Genomic DNA, 26,186 nt, shown 5'->3' with positions numbered 1-26,186 from the left:
CTGAGGGAGATTGCAAGCGACACGGTGTCTGTGAGAGATCAAAGAGGTTCCTTGCCTTGCTTTGCATACCTCAAACACTATCAATAATGCATTTTCCATCCTTACCTACTGAACACAGAGGCCAGAGTGCATGCGCTCCAACATGCACACATACAAAGCCTACAGCAGTGTCTGGCATTTAAACAAACTCTCTGGTGAACACTTTAGGGGCAAAGATGGGTACAGGTTGACGGCTACCTCAGGCCTTGTGAAGGTTGCATAAGGTAGGTGAGAACCTACATCTGAACAAACCATGGTTCATTAAACAGCAAGTCTTTTTTCTGTGTTTGATTTATTGACTCAGACATCTCTTCAACAGATGTCCTGGCTCACAGAAATAAAATATTAAATCTTAGGCTATTCTTTTTTCTTGTTTTTGATTATGCATAAAGATTATGCATGTTTATGTTCATGTACAGGGATAAGACTTTTACCGAGCCAAGCCTCAAATATACAGCAGCATCCAGTCAAACAGATGGATGGTACCTTAAAGAACTAGTCTTACTGAGAAAAAAATTGCAAAATGCAAAATTCACATCTCACAAATGCCAATGTGAAATGTTTCAGGCAATCAATAGCCTGGTCTATTGCTAATTTTGCTTTGTTTTAAAAATATCTCAATAGAAGGAAGGGCTTGAAAAAAAAAACTTACATTAGTGCAGTGGTTCCCAAACTTTTATGTAGGGCCCCCTTTTCATCCACAACAACAATGTCAAGGACCCCCAACATTTACAATGAAACATACAAAGAAATGAGCCACAAAACAGTGTTGTTTGGCAGACTAATTATCTTCCATTTACTGACTGCTACTTCTTTAGTTATAGTTTCAACTACATTAGTGGTGAAGAAGAAGTCTGTTCTCTCCCTATAGTATGAGGATCTTTAGACCAGGAAACTCTGCTTGCTAGTTTATATGAGGTAAGTTGGTGAGACAGTGCTTTGTAAAAAAAAAAAAAAAAAAAACTCTGCTATTGCAGCAGTTAAGTTGTTTATTTCTAAAGATGGTTTTCTTTGTGATCAGGATTAGGAGGCTCTAAGTGGTGTAAGAATTTGTTTGTCTTCAATTTGTCATTTGCAAATATTAATAAGATACACTGTGGTCTCTCTTAATTAACCCAATCCTTGACCATTACCTGGTCATGACCAGGACAAGATATGCCTTGTCATATTTTGTTGTAGTTATTGAAACGTCTGTTGCTGATTCACCATTTAGGCCCATTTATGCCCCCTTACATACGTAAATAGATATGTCCATTTCAAATGTTGTCATACGTCGCTGCCCTCATGCACCTTTTACGTTGCTATAGTTGTTTAGTCAATTCATCCACTAGTGGGCAGTGCTGAGCTCAGAGTTCACTTCTGCTTTCTGATGTTAGGTTTAGTCATGGGTAAATGCATTGCTATAAAGTTGTTTGCAACCACCTAACACGCCCAACACAATCAAACAGCCTTTCGTCAAAAGCTCCCACCATCTCTAGATTTTTTTTGTTTAACGTCTTCTTCTTCTTCTACTGCTTCTTCCTAATCCTCTGGATTGTTTCTTTAGCTGGTTGCATGTCAGCTATACTGCTCAAAACTGCCCCCACAGTTCTTAGGGGTATTGCTCTGCATGCTGCATTAAGTGACTGATCCCCAAGGCCTCTGAAAACGGACCAAATCATGCACATTAACAACATAAGACACAGTGTGCTTGTGTGAAAAATACAATATAATAAAATTATTTTCTCTGTGCATTTGTTCTACAGAAACATTTAGAATTTATTGGCAGATAGGCAACTTTAAAATAAACATTTTCAGTGAAGCACCTTCCCACCAGAGGTTGTTGTGGTGTAGACATCTCCTACGGGTTAAAAATAATAAATTAATAAAAGTGGATGCCTTTTGCTTAACTTGAGAGCTATTTTATGATCTCTGCACATTGGCTGACGTACATATGCTGGTGAATACTTCATAAGTAGGCATAATTGTTGATGGTCTAACTGCTAATTGCAATTATTGAGTCTATGACCTTTTCAGTATAGAATTGTGTGTCTAGCTATTCAGCCTCACTGATTGCAGGGATATTTATTACCAGCTCCACTGGGTGGCCAATAATGTTTATAAGGTTAACTATGATCAATGAAAACTTGGCTTCAGCTCAGACGTATATAACTTTTTCTTTCACAAAAACAAATAAATAAATAAAAACAACAACAACAACAGACACACAAAAAGACCTTTGACCAAGTGAGGAAAAAGTGCTTATGGCAAGAAAACCTGAAAGTAATACAGCTGTTTCATTACAACTATGCAGAAAATCAAAAAGGAACATAGTAGCTATTAAACGGAGTCATTAGAGTTTATACACTTGCCACTGAATTATAAGGACTTTTATTGCTTTATAAATGCTTATGTGTTTACTTTTCCGTTCCAACCTTGTGACTACAGGTGGACTCTGTTACACCTGTGTAACTAAAAGTATGGTGAGACAAGATCATTCTTAATGTTCCTGTATGAAAAATATGCAAGTAAGTGAGCAAATAATAAAGCAAATGACAACACAGGTATGTATAAAATATGAAAGAAGGAAATGTTCCTTATTTGATGACATAAGTAGTTTGACATGTTTTCTTTCTTTCTTTTTTTTCTTTAAACAAATAAAGAAAAGGCAGTGTACTTAGACATTCCATTGCATCTCTATCTGAAATTTGCAGCACAGACAAATTATGCAAAGGATGGATCTGACTGCAGGATGACCGATTCTCTGGTAGCGAGCTCCTCCTCCTCCAGGCACCATGAGAGGCACGGAAGTGACAGAGAGTCTCACAGTGAGAATCATGCAGAGAGATGTCCGGGTCACTGAAAGTTGAGCATACAGACACCTAAATACACACTTTCTGTACGAGCATGTGCAATTCAAGTTTATACTATATATGCATTCACATCCACAAAGTGACATGAATTCATCTGTGTGGGGGTCTTCTATGCAGGACTCAAGGCAAGGCAAGGCAAGGCAGTTTATTTACATAGCACATTTCATGTACAGGACAATTCAAAGTGCTTTACATAAAACAAAGATATTACAGATATTTAGAATATCTCAAGGTGTCACCCTGTATCCACTTCTGTCTCCCTGTCATTTCCAGCAGATTTATGCTATACAACAAGGCATGCAAGTGTGTCACAAAGCAAGTTGAGAATCATAGATTGTAAAAAAAAAAAAAAAAAAACATGTAAGTTTTTTTTGTTTGTTTGGTTTTTTTTTAATAGATAAGAAACACTTTGATCCCAATCACAGATGGAGGTTCCTTCAATATTATGATGAGGTTATTATGTAATTGGTTTCCATTTGTTGAAAATTAAAGTGTGGTTGCAAAAGTCTGACAATGCTGTGATCAGATAGTATCTTGTTTTAGAAAAAAGGATGGAAGAGTGCTTCTGAAATGTCTTTTTTCATATATGCCAAAGATATGTCTGTCCTTAGCTGGTCAGACATATCTGAGGTTAAGTTTTTTTAGTTTGTAGTAAGGTCATAAAACATAGAGAGGGAGATAATGTCAAGATTCAATATTCCACATAAATTTTTCCCCATCAACAGGAACTTGTCACCTCACATAAAATTATTGCAAAAGGGGAAAGTCAGTAGGAAATCCCTGCTATATAAGTTGAATGTGATTATGATATGGACAGAAACCATTTGAGTTTTATTCATCTTCTACTGTGTGATATGATGTACACTCATACACGGTATGAGAAGAAACTAGGAAATGTCTGTGATCATGTTCATACATAGAAACATTTTATGTTCATTTCAAACTCAGTGGTAACAAATATTAGAGTAAGTACTTTCTGTACTGTAAGCATTCTTTTCTGGAGACAGTTCTCATGAAGATGCTTCTCAATGGAAGTCAAGCAGCCCTTCAGTTTTTGACAATTCAACCGCTTCTTAAGATTCACTATCCAAACATCAAAACATCTTTTCTTTCTGTTTGTAATTTTTTAAGACAACTGATCGGTTAACAGGCATTGCTTTTCCATGTGTTGATCTGGTATATCATAACCAAACTGCTTCAGAGCAGGTAAGATTTTAAGCATAAGTTTACAAGTCAATACAATAAGAAGTCCATTCATCCATCCATCCATCTTTTTTTCCTTATACCCACTTTTTCCAGTAGTGTTGCATACACTAATCCTGCTCCATAGAAAAGGCTGTAGACACCTAGGAGTCATCAAGTCAACCATGAGCTCCTCTGTTTACTACAGTATTCTAGTGTTAAATGTGAGGCCATCTGTCCAGCAACTAAAGCTAGACTGAAATTGGGTCATACAACAGGACAGTAGCTCCAAGCAGCGCCAGCATATCTACAACAGCATGGCTGTAAAGAAGATATTCAAGATGCTACAATGACCCAGTGAAAGTCCTGACCTCTATCTGATTAAAATGCTGTGGTGGGAGAGTTGATAATTAATGAATATCCACACATCTCAAATAACTGAAGCTGCATGGTAAAAAAGGGTGAAGCAAAATTCCTCCACAATGATCTGAATTTTATTTATAAAGTCACATAGAAAATCATAGCTTGGCTTTTCTTGCACTGTTTCTGTATTTTGGGTTAGCTTTTGTTATAAATATGTTATAAATAATGACTCCTGATATATATAGATGTCAGTTTGAGTATTGAGTTTAAGACTCTTCTTTACACAATACATAGCTTATGTGGAAATAAATTGTCCAGTGCACTAGTCTACCTCTTTCATGGTGTGTATCTCAATCCTAAAATGTCCACACAGACACTCTATCTTACCCCCACCCCCACGCCCAATTTGTAACAACCTTTGAATGAATATTTCCTCATTACATTGATGCACTTGACTTCACAGTTTTTTGCGCAACCTTAGATATCACTGAGCCAGAAGCATGTGCCTAAAAACTCATAGGAGACATAAACCAAACATGTGAAGACACACAGACACATTAGGTCATCCATATGAATGAGATTGACTGCATTGTCTCCTTTTCCTGCTAAGCTTTTGCCCTTTTCTCATGTACAGCAAAGGACACACACTTGTCATGCATGGGAACACATTCATGCATGCACAAACAAAAAGAACACTGAATAACCATGACAAACCTGCAGCATCATTGCTCTCCTTCTGCCCACTTCATTCACAGGCAAGCTGGCAGTGACAGCAACAAATGGCACTGAAGGCTGAAGAGTGCCCCCTACTGTTCCTCTGTGTCTGAGGTCGCCAAACCTGGTCCTCTTCATTCCACTGCAGCATCTCTCTATTAGCAGAGACTTACTCGGAGGTGGAGGGAGGTCAATATCATACTGCTGCCGAACTAATGAAACGTCATGGCAACCCAGACAGAGCAATACTTGGAGTGGAAGAATGTCAGGGTAGATGTGAGGATTTAAGCAATGGCCAGAAGCAGACGTGAGACCACAGAAAATCTGAAAGCACAGCATGATGGGGTAAAGAAAGAAGAACCATCCAGGTAATTCTATGAAAAACGGGAAGTTCTGGTGTAGCTGAGAGGTATGCTGGGAAAATTTTCAAGAGTAAGGAGAATGAAGAAGTGAAGCACCTGGACAAGAGGTAAAGATGAGCAGAGTAAAAAACTTAAGAAGAAAGCTTCCTTCCAGCACAGTCTCTAAAACACACAAATCTAAAAGTAGTCTAAATTAAAATAAAATACCTATATGACTATTTTGAAATAATATTTGTTGGTTCTCATGTGAGAACTGCCAATATTGTAAACCCCCCCCCCCCCCCCCTACAGAACCCCTTTGTGTTTCAATATTATGAACATGCTTTAAGTATGAATACCATTTAGATATAATTACTTACTTTAAGTAAAATGCATCAGAAAAATGCAATAGCTGTGTGAGATGAGTGTTAATAAATAAATCATTTTATTAAATAAATAATTAAATGTAGATTTTAAACTTTTAAAAATTGAATTAAAATATCTCAATATCTTAATGAATTTAGATCTAATTTTTCTAGGTCAAATAAATATTTCTAAATTAGCAACTGCTGTACTTTTCTAATACTCCGTCCCAGTAAAACTGTATTGTTTATAGTGGGCCCCAGTTTAACATCATGGCAAACTCACAGTTTATGGGAACTGTGTTCAGTAAATGATTCATTCTTCTTCTGAATATATTCGGTGAAGCCAATCTGATGGAGTTAATATTATTTTAGTACAAAGGTAGTAACAAGCTAACATTTACGACACTATGGCCCTAAGCTCGTAGCAAACATGGATGCTAACATTTAGCTTTCATTATACGGTGACTAACCTCTCTGGGTGTGTTTTAAGGTGGATGAAGGTCAATGTTGTGGGTTAATCATCCTGGATTTTAACACCTCAGACGTTGCAGTTTGCTGCTCTTATATTGTTCCCTTTTATTATGTTTTTAATACCCAGAAGTTACAACGGTGCTGTAGCTACTTTCCTCTAAAATCCCTGACAGTTCAAGAAAATGTAGAAGCTGTGTACAACAATAATACAGAGAATCAAAGAAAACGATCATTCACACAATCCAACACTCAAGACATGAGACATAATTGAGAGAATAGTGATTGGTGTGTTTACATGTCTGGTTCCTCTTTAACCAACAAATGAGTTTTGTTTAAATATTTTGAATGTGGCACAGTCTCTGATATCAGCTGGGATACTGCTCCAAATTTAATTTCCTTTAACTAATACCACCTGTTGATTTAATGCATCTACAGGGTACCACAGTCACCTCTAATAGAGGCTCTGGTTACTTTATCACTTATACTGGATTTAAACTTGAATACATTCAAGGATGGTGGAGAGAGTCCATGCAAATTCTTATAAATTGAACACGCAAGTTTAAATTTTTTTAAATTTTCAAAATTTTATTTATTAATTTATTTAGTATTAGGTAACGATGAAAGGAAAGCTGTTTTCTATCAAATATTTTAAAGCTTTTTTGTATGAAGATTCTATTGGTTTTAAAGTGCTCATGACACGATTTAGACTTCATGTAATTTTGCAATACAATAATACAGCATGATGAAATAGGTGGCTGTGTGCAGTTATTGGTCCGACAAGCTTGTTTTCACACAAATATCCGACATTGAAAAGAGGGCTGGACCAGTGGCTGGATTAAAAAACCCCACCATGTTGTGATGTCAGCAGGAGAACAGCTGGCGGCTGGTTGACCATCCTACACACGTAATGTAAGCGGTTGAAAACATGGATGACGGTTCCAGTACATCAAGTCTGGTTTGTGTGGTGGTATCATCAGCCAATTCCAGTTCAGAAGAGTGTAGTGATGATGAGGAATATGGCGGAGGACCGAAGTGCAAGAGGACTTCCAGCCCAGCGAGTGTGACTCTGAGTCGCAGAGTGACGGTGGAGAAGTGTTTTGTGTGCTTTTTTTTTGTTTTTGTTGTTTCTTTAAGAAACCCTTGATGATTGTCAGCTTATTTTTATTTGTAAAAGCTGTAAGAAATTCTCTGCTGTGTTTCTGTACAGATGTAGTTGGTGGTTGTCTGGTGTTAGGTTGGACTGAAAAGTTGTTGCTTCTATCTATTGTATATTTTTCCTCTTCTTTTTTTCTACTTTTCTTTTTATGTCTTTTTTTTCTGTCCTCCTTATCAGGTCTAGCAAGATTACATAAATTCTATAAATCCAAATAAATAAGATAAAACAATATATTTAAAAAAGTATATAGAAATTAAAAATGAGATTATTAAGAAGAGCCTTATACCCATTAAGGTCTCCTTGGCAAATTTGTTCTGCACAACACAGCAGCCAGACCATTGTCAGTTTTTCTGAAGCTTCCACATCAGACTTTGCCTTAATAAAAATGATGGCTGGATACATCTTCATAAAGTTGTGGATCCATGTGTTGGCAAATATCTGGTAAGTCAATAATATATAATGGAAAAAATATTGTTTCAGATAGAGCCCTGAGGAACTCCAACCTGGTAGTCTAGAAAAAGATAACAAAAAAAAACAATAATAATAAAAAAAAACAGAAAAAAAAGGTTTCTGTTGAATGTTGGGTATACAAAAGCCAAACTGCATGGGGTGCAGCAGTGTGTAAATGAGTTGTGTATTGTTTTGCATCTTTTTAACTACCTCCTTTTGAATGCTTTTTGAAACAGTGCCCAATATACTTACTGACCTATCATGTTTCACATCATCCCTGTTCCCAGACTTAAAAACTGCTGTAATTGTGGTGAATTTACATGTGGTTTATTAATGCCACAAGTTTAATAAAGCAATATGACACATCCTATCAAAGGATAGCAAATCATCCAAATAAGCACTACTCTTCATCATAATTATTTTTTTAATTATTTGTTTGGTACATTTGTCCCACCAATAAACACAAAAACACCTCAAGGATATTTTTTATTTCAAGTTTATTTCAGTAAATCCAACCATTATCGGAATATAACAGGGAAGCTGGAGGTGTTTCAAGTAAGAAATAACCTACCCTACTTTTCCAGTGATTAACTTACCCTAACTCTAAGCCGTCAAGTCTAAGCAAGTAATACAATTAAGGTATTGATCACTAGTAAGCAATGTAAAAAAGGTAGATAATGCTCTCATCATCTAGCAACACTAGAAAACGTGATCCTTGTAAGCGAAGTTGGACTCATAAGGCAGGAAATTAAATCAAAACAAAATTAATATTGGTGTTGCTCAAAGTCAGCTTAAGGGGTGCTTAAATACGCAACCTTTTTTAAACATATTCACCACATCAGCCTCACAGATGTCCCAAAGAACAACTAATAAAACTTTAATAACATTACTAATGGCTTGAGTCAAATTAAGGGTGCTGGCTCACTGGTGACATAGCTTAAATTTGAATGGAAAAAACCATCATTAATTTGACTAATTAGCCAGCTTTTCTCTTCCTCTAATGAGTCAAATGTTTCAACACACCTTTGATCATTACTGATTCTTCATATCACTGCAATAAACCCTCTTTTAAAAAATCTCTGCCACATTACTCCATCTTCTACAGGCCGCTTTGATTAAACCCATAGAAACAACAACAGCAACAACAAATCAAGCAATCAAACTATAATTACTTCAGATGAGGATGAAGAGGAGGTTTAATTGAGGGGAAGTCAAGATGAGGACAGCACACGATTGCATTAAAAACAGGAAGTTTGTGAGCTAGTAGCACCTCAGGACAACATGAGCAATGTCTGTGCAACAGGAATTGACAGAGCTGGAGAGAAACACACATATACTGGCAACTATCAAAGATCAATGGGAGGGCTTGAAGGCCAGCCTGGAACCAGCAGTAATTACAGAAGATCAAAAAGGTTATCTTCTCAGGTCTACCCCTCTCCAACTCCCTTTCTCGACTGATGGATGACAGACTTCTATAAGCTAGCCAATGGACAACAGAGCCAAGAAGACAAATCCTGCCAGAAATTGACCATGTCTATTTAAGGGGTCTATTTGTTATGACATTCTTTTTTTTTCTTTTTTTTCTTTCTTTTTTAAGCTCCACAATCATAATTAGGGATTGCATTCCCCTTATCTCTATGTGGTCTGAAATGGTGGAGAATGAAAAAAAACTGCTAATGATTGGGAGGAAAGGAGTGAAAGGGAGAGAAAAGAGAGGTTGACCAAGCGTGAGGGCAGTGGCAGAAAAACAGCAAATCAGTCATGTTGAAGGATTTCTTTTCCCTTTTTAAAGGGAAAACTGGTGTGAAAATGAGTGAGGAGAGGGTTTTCAGAACAGAACGCTGATAAACACAGCGTGCTGCGTAGTTGGCTGGTTGACAGTTGGGTCCATGGTGTAGACTGCTCCTAAATGGCTGTCTGTCATTATAATAATGGTTGCACCCATGCCACTTCCTAAATGAGCTCATTATAGTTCAACCTATTATGGAATGGGCTCTTTTTGGATGAAGTTGAGATACCATTAAACCGAGCAAGACAAAAAGAAAGCAGAGTGATGGAAGAGTAATATAGTCAAAGCAGATATAGAGGAGGAAATGGAGAAGTTGAAAAGTCTATCTTAGAGTTTTAATAAGGAAAAAAGTGTAGAATGCAGGAAGAAGTAAGGTGATTTAGTTCAAGAGAGAGGCACTTTTTGCCACTTCACTTTCAACCATGGGACAAGACATAACAGAAAAAAATGTAGTTGTTCTTGTGGTGCCAATACCCATAGCAGATCAGGTTTTTGTGAAGTATGAAATATTTGGGCCAAAACAATTTACCACTCCACCTGCAGCAATTCTGTCTGTCATTTTTTGCCATTTCTGCTTTTGATATTAGGGTAACACACTTAGCTTTTTTAATGTTATATTATGTTGTTAAAAAAGATAACATTCAAGATGGTTAGGGGTTAGGTTAGGGCTATACTTCTTTACTTTTTAAACACAAATATAGGTTTTATTTCTCTGGAACAAACACTAAATGGCCATGTTTTGGGGAAGAGAATAGTCAATATTGTTATAGTATGTCAAGGTAAAAAAGTGTAGATCACCAACTTTTTTTTTCTCTAAAAAACTTGAAAGATGATTGTGGGATACTTCCTATATAAATTACCTTTTGCAATTAACATTTATTTTTAACATAATCAGCACTAAACTGTTTACACTTCCTACATTTCTACAGGCCACAGTGCAGGGAGCAAGTGCCTGTTGCTGTGTCCGTAACGTAAGACCTTAGCTACAGTAAATTTCTTCCACTTCCCATCCTTTGAAATTTGCATTGTAATTTAACTATTCACTTTAAATAAAATCTGGGGGACCAAACACACACACATACACACATTTATGCAGACAAATCAAAGTAAAAACAGGGATGTAGACAAACAGACCTTTACGGGTGGTTAGAAGGCGAGCCAGCTAAATGTCAGACAGGCACATTCTCCAACTCACTGTCAGGCTGCTTTGATTTTGAGCTGTTAGGCCAATCCCACAATTACACAACATATCCAAATCAATTCTAATTCAGCCAAATGTTACAAACAGGTGTGGGATGCTTAATGACATTTTGCTTAATGATTGTTTTGTTTTCATAAGATTGATTGTGAGCCTGCAGATATTAAACAATCAGTTAAATCTTTAACAAATCAAACTAGTATTTAGAGGAAGCAGGTGTTACTGCTTTTTTTGACATTGTTAACAACATTAAATTGTAATCAATTAGCTCAATCTAAATTGGCACTCTGAAAGCCAAGTCAGCTGACAAGGCAATTTCCCCTCCTCACAGAGTTGAGGACAGTGATCCAGATCTGTATCAACATTTAAGGGATGTACTCTGCTAACGTTGCAGATCCCGACCAACTTCTATGGAATTCAAGCAGGTAGTTTTTGTATAATATACACATTGGCATTTTTTATGGTCTCTTTCACTTTTGGATTTTTTTTTTTAATACCAAACTTGGTCAAACATTTTCAACCCAAATTCAGATGCTTGAGCAGCATTTTTGAAACTGTTATTCCAACAGTGTAAAAACAACAGCCTCTGATTGGTCCACAGATTGTCAGCATAATTTGTTTTTGCTCAACCTGCTCAACATAAATCATCAAGTACAGCCAGTGGATGTCTCGCTACAAAAATACAGAATTGCTTTTTGAGTTTGGACAAAAGAAAAAAAAATAAATGAATGGATCATATTTGTTCTCATTTCCTCAATTCGTTTATGAGACTTTCTACTGTACTTCTACTGTATCTAATCACAAGTGGGCAACCATTAACATTGAGTCCTATAACAGCAGACAGCTTATAGAGATACCTCATCATCTGCTCTTGCCTCACCACAGTAAAAGCAAAACATTTACAATCATTAAAAGCTCCCTACAACATCTTTCAACATTTAACATAACAAAGGATCAACAGGGATAGTACAGATGTGGCAATGACCCTTACCCCTCACTTCTACTAGGTGCTTGTGCGCCATGTTACAGCTGCACCGCAGCTTCTGTGCTATTAGGGGCCATTTTAGTCAATGGTTTGATTCCCACCAGGAGTGCCGCAGTGCCTGTCAGAAGCATCCCAGAAGTGTCTTGTCACAGCTAACATGTTTTTGGCGGTGGTGAAAACAGCTCCCATGCTGTTGCAGCATAGTATGGTCCTGCATTTTTGTGAATAAAAGTTTAACAGATTTTCCAACTTGGAAAGCCTTTCTTGTTAATCTTCTCCTCCTTAATCCTCGCAGGGATTCCACGTTGGTGCTATTTGTCCCTTGCTAGCGGCTATAGTTTCAAGGTGGCAGACCATCATGGCGGTCCCCTACAAATCTAAAATTTTTCACTTACGAGAATATGTAAGAGCATTAGCTGAGGTCATAATGATAACACGTATATACATGCAGACATCGATTCTGGACAGTAAACAACAGAAAATGTTACACAATGTGCCATTAATCATAGGAAAAGGTAAAATAAGGTTTATTTTTTTTTTTTTTTTTATTTATTCCTAGGACAAAGATAGGATAAAATGTCAGCGCCAACACCGGTGCATAAGAGTCATTTAGAAAACAAAAGAGATTTTACTCTGAGTTTGTAAAGATTTAGAATGCTGCAAAAAATAAAATAATCAGAGACTCTGCCAGACGTTCCTAGCAGACCCTCACAACACGCTTGGGCCTGCCAGGCCTGACCGGCATCCTCCCCCACCATCTGAGCCAACTCACCACCAGGTGGTGATCAGTTGACAGCTCCGCCCCTCTCTTCACCCGAGTGTCCAGAACATGCGGCCGCAAGTCCGAAGACACGACTACAAAGTCAATCATCGAAGTGCAGCCTAGAGTGTCCTGGTGCCAAGTGCACATGTGGGCACTCTTATGTCTGAACAAGGTGTTCGTTATGGACAGTCCATGATGAGCACAGAAGTCCAACAACAAAACACTACTCGGATTCGGATTAGGGGGGCCGTTGCTCCCAATCACACCCCTCCAGGTCTCGCTGTCATTGCCCACGTGAGCATTGAAGTCCCCCAGCAGAACGAGGGAGTCCCCGGAAAGAGTGCTCTCCAACACCCCCTCCAAGGACTCCAAAAAGGGTGGGTACTCTGAACTGCTATTTGGTGCATAAGCACAAACAACAGTCAGGACCCGTCCCCCTACTCTAAGGCAGAGGGAGGGTACCCTTTTGTCCACCTGGGTAACCCTCAACGTACAGGCGCCAAGTTGGGAGGCAATGAGCATGCCCACACCTGCTCGGCGCCTCTCACCGGGAGCAACTCCAGAAAGGAAGAGGGTCCAGCCCCTCTCAAGGACAGTGGTTCCAGAGCCCAAGCTGTGCGTCGAGGTGAGTCCAACTATATCTAGCCGGAACCGTTCAACCTTGCGCACCAGCTCAGGCTCCTTCCCTGCCAGAGAGGTGACATTGCACGTCCCTAGAGCTAGCTTTTGCAGCCGCCCAGCTCACACTGCACCCGACCCCTATGACCCCTCCTGCAGGTGGTGAGCCTACGGGAGCAGTGTTGGAGCATATTATTAGTTATTAAGTCATACTTGCACTACATTTCTATAAAACATAAAGCTTACTGCTAGCAGGAGTTAAACCAAAAATTTCCTGAGCCTGAACTTTTTTTTTTTTTTTTTTACTTTGGGGACATAAATAAAATAAGCCTTATATGTATTTTAACAAATTGAAAGGTTTAATGAAGATATATTTTCTTTTGAATAATTCAGTCCCAACATACACATCCTAAGCCTTGTAGTTTTTTAGCACAACCTGGTCTTATGTGATTGAAGTCCCCCAAAAAGCACTGGAATCACCCATTGTGTGTACAACCAATCAGAAACTTCAGGAACATCAGGCTGACATTTCTGAACATTTATTCATCCACACTCAGCGACAGAGTTTAAAAACTAAACACCCTGATCTTATTTAAACAACAGCGTGTTATTTCTGCTTGTACATGGTTACACATTCACAATCTTACTCTGCTCTTGCACAAACACACCTTACTTGTGCACATGCACACACAGGTGAGCAGACCCGCCACTGGCTAGATCGTGTGCATGAGGAAATACATAGCATAAGCAATCAATAATGACCAGGGTTCACAAACTTACCCTCCATCCCACCAACAAAACTGATGTACCGTTGCCTACATTTACAGCTATTCATCAATGTCTCTGCTCTATGAATAGTCTAGCATTAGTCTGGACTGCAGCTAGATCTCTCAACCAATCATTTTCCAGTACTGGCTGAACTTCTGATTGGTTATTAATGTGTTTAGTTTAAAGAAAAGCTATGTTCCTCTCACGCCACTGGTAGATTAAGCCAATGTGATGATAGCCCACATATGCAGACACATTTAGTTATTAAATGGTCTCTCTCTATTTTAATTTTCACCAAAAAAACTCTGCACACCGGACATCTGGCACAGCACCAGAATACTTTAAGTCCTGTGTTAGTTATGACAAAGTAGCTGTCCTGAAGTTGAATCCCGAGCTCTATCACAACTGATCCATTTAGTGAAGCCTGATCCATTTATCACTGTCAAAAATATTTTTTCTTGAACGCCTCTGTAGTTCATCATTGGAGTGTGCACCTTTTGGGCTGCCTGGTCTGTTGCAGTTCTGACCCATGGCCATTTGCTGCCTGGCATTCTCCCACTGTCACAGCAAACCATTCCTAACCACCAAAGGTGAAAAAGTCCAAATACATACTGATTTTGAAGCCTTACTTTGGTATTTAGTCTGTTTTACCCACAATAAAACCATTTGGTTAAAGATAGATTTTAAAAATTAACATTGTTCAGATAAAAAGATCATATTCAGCACAAACACAACATGAAAGTTTTCAGTTTCATTACTGGGCTAAAAAGTCATATCTTCATATTTGGAGGTAATGTGTGATACAGCTTTGGTTATGAAACTAAATGATTAATAAAGATAGCCCACTATGGTTGGGCGGTCTTGTGTTAACTATGGTGCGGCTGCTGATCTTGGCCTGCCCGGGCCTGTGCCCTGTGACCGTAGGGGGCTCTAGCCGGGGCCTTCCTCTGCCACCCTCTGGGTTGGTCCGGGGTCGTCTTCGTGATGGAGTGGCTTGGGTTTGTGCTCCGGGATTGCTGCTGATTGCCCGGGTCTCTGGGCCGCCCTAGTCTGCCTCTAAGAAAAACTTCTTTTTTTTTTTCTTTTTTTTTGTACTATCTGGTACTTTGATTGTTGTTGTGATACGTTTGTGATATGTTTCTTGATTTGGTTATTATTTAGGAATTTTTGATTACTGTCAGCTCTGTGTTTTTGTAAAAGCTGTAGGAAATGTTCTGGTGTGTTCCTGTACAGGTGTAGCAGTTTGTTTTCTGGTAATAGTTTGGATTGAAGGGTCATTGCCTTCTATCTGTTGTGTTTGTGTTTCCTCTTTCTTCTTTCTGCTTTCCTTTTTGCTTATTTTTGCTGTCTTCCTCCATTTTCTGTCCCCTCCGGTCAGGTCCAGCAAGATTACATAGATTCCATAATTCAAAGTAAATAAATAACAGTAAAAAAAGTAAATAAATTAATCAGATGATCAAGAGGAGCCTTATACCCATTAACCTCCCCTGGGCAAAGCAAAATTTTTTCTGGCACAACACAGCAACTGACTAGCTTGCTATGATGCTGGACAGAATAGGTTTGAAAAGAAATAAGATAATGAGAAAATAAAGACAGCCTACATTACTTTAAATTAATCACCTTTTCAGTCTGTTCACCAGTAGGTTTACAGATAATGCTGCTTGCTGCTAGTAAACAACTGTGTTTACTGATTATTTATGCTACCACTGATAAGGAGTGGCAGGTATCTGATATGATCTCTGGGGAAGTTTATAATTAGCAAACATGTAATGATGCAGGGGGGGTACTTTTTTTCCTCTAAAACAAAACTTGAAATAAGTTGCAACAACTCCACTGTGTTTTGGCACGTGTGCAAACAGAAATAGCAAAGCTTCGCAGCCTCACATTATTTTGCCTTTGGTCAAAGTCACATGCTGTCTTTATAAAAACGGACTCAATGGGCACCACAGGCTACACAAAAAAAAAGGTGAGTTAGGGACATAATTTTAAGGAAATACATAGCATTGAGCTCTGGTTGTTTGGCTTTTTGCATTATGATTAAAACAGCTAAATGCTGGAGCCAAAAAATAAGTGAATAAATGAAGGTAGATCAAAATCCAACTCACATATACAGACAAATGACACACTTTAACAACAATTTTCCCTGCAGTCCCTTAGGCCATAACTCCATCCTGATCCCCAAACATCTGCTGGCCTCCCACAGCTCAATAGATCAAGATGTATGGGTTCTCACAGGCAGTGCCTGTAGGACAATGTGACTTTATGGGCCACTGGGGTGGTAGTGGCACTGCTGCAAGTGGATACTTTGTCACCCCACCAACAGATTTTTCTGTTAGGGGTCATACATACAGAAATAGGTTTTTCATCTCAGACCAGTGCCTGAGAGTTTGAGTATTATTTCCCCTCAATATATGTTATACTGTGGAGATTTTAATGCATTTCATATATATATATATATATATATATATATATATATATATATATATATATATATACATATAAATATATATATATATATATGGGTGTAAGGCTCCTCCTGGCCCCCAGTTGGCTCTGGCTTCTTCCCCAGGACTCCCGTCTCAGCCCTGTGAGTCATACATGCCAGATGCTGAACCATTCTCTGGTGATTTGGACAAATACAGAAGTTTTCTGCTCCAGTGCACTATGATATTCCAACAGGGAGGAGCTTTAACCTGGGTGAGGCTTTTAACGGTCGTCATCCTGGCATCTTGCTTACTTTGAATGACTTTGTTACAGAAATTAAGAATGTGTTTGACCATCAGGACAGGAGTGGGGAAGCAGCTTAGCGGTTATTTCATCTGCATCATGGATCGCATTTCTGTGGAGTTCTGAACCCTAGCTGTGGATTCTGGATGGAATGTTTCAGCTTTACAGGGAGTATTCCTAAACACCTTGTCTGACAATCTCAAAGACGAACTAGCTCTTCATAATTTACCCCCCCTATCTTACTATGTTGATTTTCTCTAGCTATCAAACTAGATAATGGCATATTCCTGTGGGTGAGTGTCTATACTGTGGTCAACCAGGGCATTGCGTTATTACCTACTTCAAGCGGCTCTCTCAGCCAAAAGAGCCTGTTCGTCAGTAAAAGTGGTGGACTGACGAGCAAGGGTCCATCTAGGTTTGAACCCCCACTCATTTATGGCGTCCAGCTACTCTGTCTAATAGTAGGACACTTACTCTTTCTGCTCTTATTGACTCTGCTGCTGAAGCTAATTTTGACGAGATATTAGTTATCGAGTCTGGTCTTCAACCAATAATCAGATTTAGAATTAAATGTCAGAAATTGAGATCAGCTAACCAAAAAACCTAAACAGCAACATTATGAGACATTCAGATCCATTGATCAAATTTTACACAAAACAAAACACTCAGCATAATGTTTATGTTTCCAGGCTTTAAACTTCCACATCCCACCCAAGGAGGAACTGTAGTGGAACACTCAGTAAGCTACTAACTTGCACAAGTTAACATAAGTTGGTCTTAGAGAAAAGCAACTAGAGCTGATCCACTTTTATTTTGTGCAACTTCAAATCTGTAAAATATCAGGAAACATCTGCAGCAGACAACACTGGACATAGAAACATGTAATTGTGACTTATTGCATTTAGAAAGGAAGAGTCGGACTGCATTTTATCCAGCTGGAGACGATGCCTCCAGAGGACACGGAGGGACCTGTGATTGCTGCAACTGTTGCTACCTTGCTAGGTCTTCTCACATTGCTGGAATCATCCAAACTGCTGGAAGTGGCCAATTCTTGCTGTGACACCTGACATATGCGCCGAGATCTTAGAAATGCTTATCATCTTGTCTGCATTTGTGAAAGTGATGAATGGAAGACTTCTTTCAACACTCCATTGGGTCACTTTAAAGACCTTGTCATACCTTTTGGGTTAACTAATGTCCCTGCTGTCTTTCAAGGTTTAGTCAATGACATTGTGCCGGATTTCCTTAACCTGGATGATATTCTGCAGGATTTCCTGCAGAATATCATTGCAGGTTATCAGATACATTTTAAAGTGGAAGATGTTCTGATTTTGTTTTGCAATAAATCTGAAGACGAGACAAATGTTCAGAGGTCTTCAGCACCTTCTTTGAAAAATAAACTCTTTGCGAAAGCCAGACAGTGTGAATTCTATGTAGACAGTGCAAGTTTTCTCAGACACATCATCCAAAAGAAGTAAATCAAGGCTGATCGTTCTAAAGTTCAAGCGGTTGTGGAGTGGCCAATTTCAGGAAATCGCAAACAACTTAAACACTTCAGAACTACAGCAGCATTGCTGCACTATTTAATGGAATTCAGTCAGCTAAAGTCCCTTGGACCTGTGGGGTGCCTGCCCTCCGTGTGGCCTGCGCCGCGGTGCCCGGTGCCCGCTGGGCCTGCTCACCGTCGCCCTGGGCTGCCAGGTGCCCCTGCCCCGTCGCGCCGGGAGGCTCCGGTCTGGGGGCCCCTCTGCTCTGCTCCGAGTGGGCCGCTGCTCTGTCTGCTTTGGCTGTCCTGGGCTTGGTGCTCTGTGGACCTGCTGGGCCTTTGGGGCTCCCCCCGTCCCTTGCTGACGCTTCGGGATGCGGCGTGATCACGGCCCCCTTGCAAGTACACATTTCCTCCTTGTTGCATGGCCACACATGCATGTTAACACATGCATGCTCACAAACGTGCTCGTCTCTCCATCCGCATCTCACTAGATGTAGCTGATGTTTGTGTGTTGGTACCCTTATCTGCAGGTACATTTGATGACTATTGTAATTTTTCATATCATCATCATCCTATTTTTCTTTTGGTATCATGTAGTAGGGCAAATCTGTCAAGCAAAATATGGCACACAGACCACCGTTCTGTATGTTAGGATGCTAGACAGGACAGGGTAAAAAAAAAAAAAAAAAAAACTAAAGTCCCCATCTACAGGAGTAAGGAGGCTTTTGTGGAGTGTACTGTATTCTGGCCCTATGTCAAAGGAAAGATTAGACGCATTAAGAACTTTGCTTTAATTTTTCTATTAACTTACATCTCTGATAAATTTTTCTTACAGACAAGGAAACTTCTTCCCAAATAGAAGTGAAATCTGGATTGTGAGCCTACCACTCATTAATGTATGACTTGGTTTGATGTCCATAGGTTGCAAAGGTCAACTCAGGCTTAGAAAGAAGTGGGAGTTGAACTCTTCATTAACTAGTATCTGGGGAATTCCTGAACGGAACTGCCTACACAAAAATCTGTCATGATATAGTTAAAGACGAACTAATGTTTTACCTTTTCCAGATGTAAGTCCAATCTTCATGACCTGAAAACCCTTTTTTGTTTTCAAAACTTTTCATTTATTCATTTATTTTTCAAGCTGAAGCTACACACACAGGTGTTATCTCTCAAAGACAGGCCATTTGGCGGATTTCAACAAAGACTTGTTTACCTTAACATTCCAGAGGGCTATAAACTTTTGACGGTTTCAGCACTTCATCAGAAGAGCACTGCCAGAGAAAAGAATAAAGGTCTTGTCTTGCCATTTAAATAATGTCCACTACATATATGCTGTGATAAGCCAAATATATATGGATGTATTTAGATATACAAACCATCATCAGTATTGCTAGGTTAATTGACAAGTTTGATTCATTCCTAATCTGAAACTCTACTCACTATTCCCTACTGCTGCTAGTGTTTTATTACATTTATTGTGTTACTTTGAGTTTTAATAGTTGATCAATGTTCCATTTGTTTTAACAATGACATCACTTAAGACTTTAACATCTTACAACGTAAAAATGTATTCACAAGTGTTTATCTGATACTTTTAAAAGAAATCAGAACGAAAGCACTAAACCAGCTCATGTAGGTTATCTGGTCGCCAGCCAAGCTCACAGAGCCCACCATTGGTAAAAGTGGTAAGCTACACTTCCTTGTGGGCATGGACTGCCCCAATCTTAGAAAAAAAAACAAAAAACAAAAACAGAACTTAAAGAGTTAGGGAGATACTCCAAAGAATTATTCTGTGTGATGTCTTTTGGGTAGGAAGCCTCTCCTCAGAAAGTCTCTACAGAAATAGAGAGGAAGGGGTGGGAGTAAATGGAAAGTAAATGGAGTTCACAGAAGACTGAGGTTTTTGCAATGATGCACCAAGTTGCACCAACATGGGCTAAGTTGAGCCTGCATCCATGAAGGATGAAAGATGGAGCCCCTACACATGTTTTTTGTGTTAAGGCGACCTTTTCCTTCTTTTATTACTAGTTGAACTCGGTTTAGTTGATGTTCTTCCTTTTTGTACATAATTTTGGTAACTAGTTAAACTCTTTTTCGTACATGTTTTTCCCCTTTTTTATTAAGACTAGTTAATATTCACATTTATTTTAACTAGCTGTGTTGTGATTTTTTTTTCCTCTGAATCATGTTTTGGTCCCTTCAAATGAGAACTTACGTCATTAGCATCTTGAGACTGATTTGATTGGATTTGACTACCTCAAATTAATTAATTTATACAGTTAATTAATCTAAGATTTTAATGGTATCCATGCTGCCATTAGAATTAGCGTGGTGGTGCCACGAGTTTATAGATATTAACAATAATAATATTTTATACTGATTATTAAAATTAATATTTCATCTAAACATTTTTTATGTTTAATGATGCTAGATCACTGAAGGAGTTAAAGCAACGTTTTGTTTATGCACCCATACTTGCACCGGCCAGACAGTTCATTGTCGAGGTAGATGCTGCGGATGTGGGTGTAGGAGCTGTGCTTTCACAATGAGCTGAATCAAATCAGAGGCTCAACCCCCCCTGGGGGTTTTTTTTTTTTTTTTTTGTTTTTTTTTTTTTGTTTTTCTTGTCTGACTCTTGCTGAACAGAACTACAATGTTGGAAACCGCATGCAGCTGGTAATCAAGCTCGCATTGGAGGAATGGCGTCACTGGCTGGAGGGAGCAAGACATGACGGATTACAAGAACCTCTCTTACCTGCGGACGGCCAAGCATCTAAATTTTGTCAGCATCTATAAATAGCAGTCTAACAGTGTATATTTCTTGGCTGACAGCCGCAGTACACAGCAACCTATTGATCTGTTTGCTTTTGGCTGTGTGAAATGGAAGTTCCCATATAGTAATTCTCCTTATTAAGCTATAAGCTTGGTAGTACGAATATATGTTCCATTCTCATCTCTGCCATACATGTGTGTTTAGGATGGGAGGACTGGGCGCTATTTTGTATGTATGGGTAGCAGGAAATACAATGTGTCTTCCTTTCCCTCTTCTCAGTCTCACCGTAAATCCTCTTATCTTTTTCTATCATGTTTTCTACTAAACCCGACACTGCATCCACCACCTTTCTGTTCTGCTATATTTATTTACAGATTTATTCCCAAAAGAAGTTTCTAAGGTGATATATCATGAACTGTGCAACAACAGAAGCCAAAGCCAGTCTTGCTGAATAAATGCAACAAAAGAGTATACAATATTTACTTTTTACTTACTAAAACATTTAGTTTTAAGATAACAGAGTTCAAACAAAGCAGAGCATGTAAAGTAAAACATCAATATTAAATGGTAAGAAAAAGAAAAAACAGCTCATGAAACAGGGTTTTGGTTCCTAAATGAGCTACTATAAATATTATTCAAGAGAAAAAAAAAACAAAAAAACTAAACGGCATGATAATATGTTTCTTTACAGAAATAAACCTTCTACATGCCTCCAAAGAAAGAAGTTTGACCTTGTATGTGAAACAGATGGTAGAGTGACGGAGTGTTAATTGCACTGGATGAGTTTCCAAAAAGCTTTTGGTTTAAAAAGGGTTTAATCATAATATTGCCTTAAAATTACATTAACAACTAAGCAAGAGCTGTGATCTATAAATTCATACTCCTGCTTCATAAACATGCTGATGTCTTCATTAGTCATACAAATAATATACAATCCATGCCCACAAATGAGATAGTCATGATTTATGTTGTTAATTACTTATCGGACTGCAAACAACTTCATAAAACAACATAGTGTGTTGGTGTGTGTGCACTGCTAGAGAGAGCTGTTTACATCCACGGGTGATTCTCTCTGACCAATTAGGCCTCTGCAGTGTTTCCATGTCACTGTAATAAAATTGGCTCTGCTCACTTGGAACCTCAGCTGAGGTACTAACCAAGAATGTATCAGATAGTATCAGTAATCTGAAGAGGCCAAAGAAAAAAACAGCCTTGCAATAGTGTAGTCGAATGTACTTCAAATCTGAGTTGCACGCATTCATATTCCAAACTGTGTGAAACAAGCAGTATACAAGAGACAGTCTTCAAATTGGTTGTTTAAGATGTGTGATCCAAATCATAGATTCAGGATGTGTCCTTTCATCTACTCCTTTTTGCTTTTCCGTCTTTTTCTCGCATTGTTATTTCTTCTTTTCCTCTCACACATGTAGAAGGCAGCCCTGTGTTGCTCACCTTTTCCCCATCTTTCTTAAGCTGTCATATCACAATATCCAATACATTTGGTCCAAAACTTGTCTTGAGTTGACTTTTCATTCTTGTAGCACAACATGAGGCTGTCAGATACATTTTCTAGTTCAGGCAAAGTGGGGTCCATGTACAGTGTGCAGGATGGATGATGTGGCGTAATCCAAGTATGGTCCATTTATATAACTATAATACTATAGACTTTCAAGTGCTAGAGAAAAACTTATATTAAATACAATTTATGAAAAAGATGTGAACTGTCAGTCAGAACGCTGTGCACTGTGCAACATCTTAACAGATAGATTGCAGGTCAGCTCAAATAACTGCACTAATGGGTCAATTTGCTAAGTTGCCCAACTCACATTTTTCTGGCTTTGTCCTGAGGATTCAGCCAAGACGTGGCATAAACACAGAAGAGGGAGGGGGGTACTTCACCTGGTTAGCACAGTGGTGTAGCAGTTTATCTGTTAATTCCAGCTGTCTGGCAAACATGTGTAAAGCAGATATTGCTAATAATTCAGCTCCATTACTGCGGCTTTGCATAGAACACATCCACTGACCTTCCACTGAACATGAGTGAAATTTCAGCTTTTTAGTTGCTGTGCATTCCTTAAACTTCTGCTCTAACATTTCAACACAAAATTAATCCACCATGTGTAATCCCAGGAAGTTTGTGTACATTCACAGTTCAAAAATTTTTATTTTTCCCATTTTTATTTTTCCTCTGCAAATTAGGTAGACAGCCAAAATTCTGCAAATTCAGGCATCCAAGTAAAACTGATTTCTTATTTTGTGTGTGGTAGCAAAAAAAAAAAGTGTCTGTAGCATATGGCTATGTGAAATTGTATTTTTTTTTTTATTGTTTGTTGTTGTTGTTTGTTTATTTTTTAAATTATTCTTCTCTCTCAGATGTTTTTGTAGATGAGAAAAATAAGCAGGGCCGTACCCAGGGTTTTAGAAATACTGAGGTTCACCACCCATTATCACCCACACATCTCTAGAACAAAATAAAGAAAAATTTAAAAAAACAATGGAAGCAAATTGTCACACACACACCACTCCCTTTCTCATACGCCCTCTTGTCTCATCCATCTATTCCATCTTTTTTTTGTGATGTTCTTCCCGCTGCACTTCCTGTCTCTCCTGCCCTGTGTATTAAAACATTTACTGTAAAATTATCAACACCTAAAATAAAAACACATCTCTGTGGTCAGTAGAATACACTGAATGTAATGAGTAATGTTGACTTAACCGTCAGTCAAAACTCAAGACTGACTGATATTATCTATCTCGTCTATTAAATATTTTTCTGTTGTTCGTTTTGTTTGTTTGTTTATCCAAGCAATGGCTAAACATAAAATATAGAATATGTTAATGACACTGGGTCTACTGAATCTCTTTTAAATGATCAGCTTGTTTTGCAAATGACAGCAGGAAGAATAGGAAGTAGTTCCTACCTATCCTGATAGCATAGGTGCTTTTCACTGTGTTCCTGTTAAAATTACGAAAATATTGATATTTTATTATGAAAATAAATTGTAGAACATGAATAGCTGCTAACAGTGCGCCTTAGCTTTAGCCCATCTACCTTCATTAGGCGGTTAGCTCCCATTAAATCCAAGTTGGCTTAGTTAGCTCTTAGCTACAGGCAGCTCGGAGTTTGATAGACGTCAATCATCCACCCCCATGCTTACAGCCCCCCTCTCAGCTCCGCCATTTTGCCCATTTTTGTAGGAGCAACGCCAGGCGTGACGCTGCCCAGATGCAACAGTGGGAACACCCAACGAGCTTCACTTTTGCTCTTGAGAAACCTAGGGTTGACGTCACAGAGGCTCCGTCCATCTTTTATATACAGTCTATGCTCCATTCACCACACCTTCCCCTCCTGTCAGGTAATTGGATCATTTCCTGGCTTATTGTCTACTTTGCAGCTGCATCTGTGGACTTGTTGGCAACTGTTAGCACAGTTTGTCCTTGGCTTGCTAACTTTGGGAACTAACTCTGTGCTTTGGCTGGTGGTAATTTGTTTACTACGATTAGTGTTTTTCCATCAGTGTTAAACCTCATGTCCCCCAGCAGAGTCTGGTAGTAACAATTAGTCTTATTTAAAAAAAATTGTCATCTGGTCAGATCATGTTAGATGTTGTGTTCTTACATATCTCACCAGGTAATTACTCCATAAGTTCAGGGTTGCAGTGCAATTTCTGAGTTGTTACTGCATCTCTATATTTTAATTTTTATATTACTTTTTGCTCTCTTTTATGCTGCTTTCTTTCATCACTTATTTCATCCATGTACTCCTGCACTCTGTTTTTTAATTTCCTGTGCATGAAAGATTCATCTGAGTTCTTTAATAATTAATAAGGAGGCACAGTTGAAAAGTGCAGCAGGCACCCTTGACTATAGCAGCAAAGATCCAAAAGACAAAGGAGAATAATCTCCTGCCCTCTTTGTCTTCTCTTTCCTCCCTTTGTCCCCTCTTTTAATCTGTTTTTTTCACTTTTGTTTTTTTTGCTGTCCCAAAGCATCATGAATGAGACCAGCTGGATAATAACAAGGCACAGAATCACTGTGGAGAGCATGAGCTTCTAGTTATTCACAGTGTACTGATTTAGTGAGTCACCCAGTCAAACATTCATGATGCTGTCATACTGGCAGCAAAATGTTCATTTCATTTATTTTTATCTACAGCTTGAGGAAAAACAAAGCATAGTAATCACACATCTGCTGATTTTGAACTTCATTGTATTTGCAGAGCTAAATGAAACTGAAAAAAGAAGGTAATTTTACCAGGCAAACATGTTTTGGCATGAAAATATTTTTGTAATCTAATCTTAGACATATATTTAACCTACTCCCTTCATTCTCCCTCCATCCCTTAACCTCCCCGGACTGCTTAGAGGACACCTGAGGAGAACCAACGAAATCAAGGCCACCATTTCACAACAGCTTCTAGCCATTCTTCATCCTAACACCCTCTTTCTAACTTTGGTTGCGTTCCAGTACCCCAGGAGCCTGACAACCTGTCATTGTCACTGAAAACAGCCTCATACTTCTCAGCGTCCTTTAACTTCTCCTTCCCATCATTATATTCTGTTTCAGAACACTTGGTTAGGAAAAGTAGAATTAAAACCTCTAAAGTCTCCTTTAACTTGTCCTGCATACATGAATTAAGTAACAACAGCTTACACTGTTAAAGAAAAAATGTCTACTTTCATGTTCAGTTTCCTCTCCTACTCACTTGAGAATTGTGTTGAACATTGTTCAGCAAACCGCAAAAACATTGCCCTTCATTATTTATTTATTTATTTATTGAGGTGTGTTTACTTCAAATCATTTGTGCTTCGCATTCTGTTTGCTTAAGCATTTGCTGGCCTCCACACTCTGCTAATCAATTTTCGCATGAAAAATCTGGGTGTTTGGGTTTCTTGCTGGGTTTCCAATGTGAGTAAATGGTGCAGAAAAATGGTGAAAAATGTGACTCATATAGGATGATGACTTTGTCCAAAGAACTGCAGGTCATTCACAGAAACCTGGATGCTCAGTTCACCTGCAGACTGAAGGGAAACACTGAGTAAAACTACAGGGACCCACTAATTGTAGATTATTAAAACACTTAACATATTAACACTTAGAATTATTAGATTATTAACACTTAGAAGGTAGGTTAAGTCATTGT

This window comes from Melanotaenia boesemani, chromosome 15, assembly GCF_017639745.1.
Source record: "Melanotaenia boesemani isolate fMelBoe1 chromosome 15, fMelBoe1.pri, whole genome shotgun sequence".
Classification (NCBI taxonomy): domain Eukaryota; kingdom Metazoa; phylum Chordata; class Actinopteri; order Atheriniformes; family Melanotaeniidae; genus Melanotaenia; species Melanotaenia boesemani.
The sequence above is the reverse complement of the archived record's forward strand: the minus strand, read 5'-3'. Positions refer to the sequence as shown.